The sequence below is a fragment of the Colobus angolensis genome, unplaced genomic scaffold (assembly GCF_000951035.1).
Source record: "Colobus angolensis palliatus isolate OR3802 unplaced genomic scaffold, Cang.pa_1.0 Scaffold42, whole genome shotgun sequence".
NCBI lineage: Eukaryota > Metazoa > Chordata > Mammalia > Primates > Cercopithecidae > Colobus > Colobus angolensis.
Window position 1 is genome coordinate 8,759,044 of NW_012117599.1, and position 3,604 is coordinate 8,762,647.

At 40.3% G+C, this 3,604-nt stretch overlaps 1 long non-coding RNA gene across 1 annotated transcript; it reads left to right on the forward strand.

Annotated features, from left to right (window-relative positions):
* Window positions 1-752: 752 nt before the first annotated feature.
* On the forward strand, window positions 753-2,943 carry LOC105522180. The gene is made up of 2 exons (XR_001003401.1): window positions 753-924; window positions 2,663-2,943. It is a non-coding gene; the product is annotated as an uncharacterized LOC105522180 (long non-coding RNA).
* The last annotated feature ends 661 nt before the right edge of the window (window positions 2,944-3,604 follow it).

Below are 3,604 nucleotides of genomic sequence, written 5' to 3' on the forward strand. Positions count from 1 at the left end.
GCTAAAAATAAAGATTTCAGAGTACAAGTGCTGTGAAACACAGGAGATGTTAAAATAGAAAGAGAAAGAGAGAAGGAGAGAAAAAGCGAGAGAAAGAAAGAGAAGTTGAGCAGGGTCATTGAGAGAAGCAGTCCTCTGGCGAAGACAGCCCTGTCTCTCTGAAATAGTTTATCGGCTGATTCCAGGGGCAGGAGGCTGACTTGCAGCAAGCCTAAATGTGATTCCATTTCCCACAATGCCACAGGGTGGTTCACACAGAACAAAGCTCCGCTTCTTTACCTAGGAGTGCCAGGTAAGCCGTCGGAAACAGCCACCGTCCGTGGGAGGAAAGCAGATTGCTTTAAGAGAAAAAGGCTTTATTAAAATTCAAAGAAAAAAATAAGCTGAGATGATTTAGGAAGCATTATGCATTTATTGAACAAACACTCTAAAGACATTTCAGCAAACTGTGTGTTTAAAAAGTAATAAATAGCTATTGTGCTTACTTCATAAACTTGTCAGACTGTCTTCATTTTATTTTCCTGAACAAACTGAATTTCTGTACTGCTCATCCCCAGCCAGTTAATAAATACATCACCCTAAAAAGTGCTGTGGTATTAAATTTACAGCAGATAAAATATGGATGAAGTTGCTGTGCCTCAGGTACGTCAAGTGTGATTTAATATCTCACACTCCTCTTATGAGGAGTAAAAGATTATTCGGCTGCCTCAACCGCCAGAGAGCGAGGTGACCTTTGCCCCCCAAGTAACAGCCACTCAGCAAATAGCACCAAATGAAGACGGAGAATAACACATACATTTGCTGTAAGAAAAAATTGATCTAAATCCATATATCAAATCTGCTGATCAGAGCTCTAGAGAAATGCTTCACAATCCTTAGCAAGCACTTGCAGGAACTTTGAGCAGAAAGAAGACCTTCCTGAAGGTAAGCTCCGCCTCCCAGGTTTTGGTTTTTCAAATTTTTACTTTATTACTAGGATCCTTATTGGTCTTTCATATCATTGGAATAAAATTTCCTTAGAAGAAAATGCTCTTGGACTTAATGTCTTAGTGGTGAGTATTTTCTTCTCTCTGGAGAAACTGTAACCTCTTTGAGCATTTCAGAGATCCGGAGAATCTTATAAATGAAGGCGTTGTTCCCCAGCGAAATTTCTCAACAATCTGATTTAATTTATATCTTTTATAAAAGTTCCATCTAAAATGATAAAAAAAAAAATCTCCAAGGAAAACATTTGTTAGCACAGAAAATAAATTCTTATCATTAACATTCTGCCATCCAAAAAGGCTGGTGACTGAGAGAGTTCTCTACACTTCAAAGGTAGGAGAGGAATGAGTTTTAAAATAAGGGTAAAAAAAAAAAAGAAGCAAATTACTGCTGAGCTATTTTTATTTCAAATATATAAAAGTAGAGTTGGTAAGTGCCATGTATAAATCTTCAAAGTGCGGATTGCCAAGGGTCTTCCTCTAAAGACTGCTGTGAAAAAATAAACTTCGGCAATTAAAGCGGCTTTTTCCTTTCGCCACGAAGTGAGGGAAGTGGCTGGGTGTCCCAGGGGCTCTTGGTATCCTCTATGTTCCCAGGCAGCGGTGAGCCTTTGCTAATTTCAAAAATCTCTTCAGCTCTGGGCCTTTGCAAATAAAAGCTTCTGTCGCCTCCCCTAAAATGTGACTGCTCCACGGTTTGAGGTTTTGTGTTTGTTTATTTGTTTTTCACTGGGCACTTTTGTGCTCAGTTGGTAATTGGTTTTACTGAGCCAGAGGGGGCTGGGGACAAGGCTGTTTATTTCAACTTCCTTCAATGGTGAATAGTGAGGCATTGGCACTAGCGGATAGGTTCACACAAAAGCTATGATTCTTAAAATACATGAGTTTGGAGGGAAATCGTCCAAAAACAGGTAAGAGAAGGGATTGAGTAGGGTGGTTTGGTTGGGGAGTGGAGAGGGAGGTGTGTATTTGTGTTTGTGTGTGAGAACCTATTTATAATAGAAGCTTTCCTACCATAAGTGAACATTCTCTTGAAAGCAGATGTGCTGCACAAGCCTGCACCCCCTTCCCAGACTGGCCCAGATGTCAACAGCTGTTCATCTCTGCACCTTCCAAATAAGCGCTTTCCCCATTCCAGCTGTACAATGGATTGGTCAAGGCAGGGTGACATTTCTTGAGTGACAGATGTGCCTACTGCCGTGGCAGCACCGGCCCTCCCACTTGCTGGCGATCTCTGGTTCCAGGAGGAGCAGTAATGTTTCCTTTGTTTGCCTCTGTGGGGAGAGGTGAACAGGGCTGGCTGAGGGTGCGGTTTAAGAGAAACCACTGGGAAGAGAGGAAAAGAGAGACCACCTCCTTATGCCAGGGACTATTTTCCTTTTAAAATATATGTGTGCAAATTGCAAACATAGAAGAATTCAAGCCAACTAGCAAGGGTCTAGAGGTTGTGCAGGCCTGGGAAGCTTTTAAAGGCATGCAGCTTCAAATCCCATGACAGAAAGCCTCCTCATGTCAGTCTTTTCCAAATTGACCAGACAGGGAAGGAAAATTGCAATGGGACCGCCGATGAAAGGAAAATGATGTCCTGATTTCTAAATATCAAAACAGATTCCAAAAGCTAATTTCTCCTTTTCAAGCTGCTATTTTATTTTTATTTTTTGTTTCCCTCCTGTCCCCAGCTTATATTAATAAATCATCTTGTCAACTATTTCTCAGTGTGGAATGTGTTCCTCAAAAATCTTCTGGGGAATCAGGCTCCCGGGGGATTTACATGCACCTTGTGCTGTGATGACCAGCAAGAGCCCGGCCTGAGTAGGTCCTGAAGGGAGTCTCTTCAATTAAGGGTCTTCCTTTTTCTTTTCATATAGGTTGAATAGATCTACATGTGGGCAATATTGACTGAGGTTCTGCCCTGTATTTGCAAAACTAGCTTTGGGAGGAATAAACTTGACTAACTGGAGATGATCCCATGGTACTTAATTAGCATTTCAAAACCAAAGAGGCCATTTATTTTCTAATTTTTTAAAAAAGCTAACAATACCATTAATTATTCCTTTTATGAGTCTTGATAATGGCTGTTTACTTCCAATAAGTTAATATTACACTGACAGGGACATAACACTCTTGCATATCATAGCATTGTTGCTTTCAACAGGACACAACATCCATCTCTGAAGTTCTATCCTGAGAAACCCGAATACAGGTGTCACACAAAATCTTGCAACTCCTGGTGCTTCAGGTCAGAGGCACCAGTTTTGATTTTTGCCTACCTCTCCTCTGCTAAGGCCCTTCCCTGGAATGTGCCCTTTTCCCATCAACCTGTAACCAGTAAGACATGATCTCAGCACTTAACGTTTCTAATCCAAAAACCTACTCCAGTCCTACTGTCAAATGAAGTGGCAACTAATCATTTATTGTTTACAGTTTTGCTTTGTTTTTAATTCAACTTAAAACCCAGGTCACTTGCTGGTGTACTTTTTAGTAGATTTTATTTTTTAGAACAGAACTTTAGAGCCTTCCTGGGACATTTTTAATATTGTCTTTAGATTTGTTTTGTCATTCAATCAATGTCACTGAATATATTTAGAAATTATAAATCATGACTTTTGAGCTGTATGGAT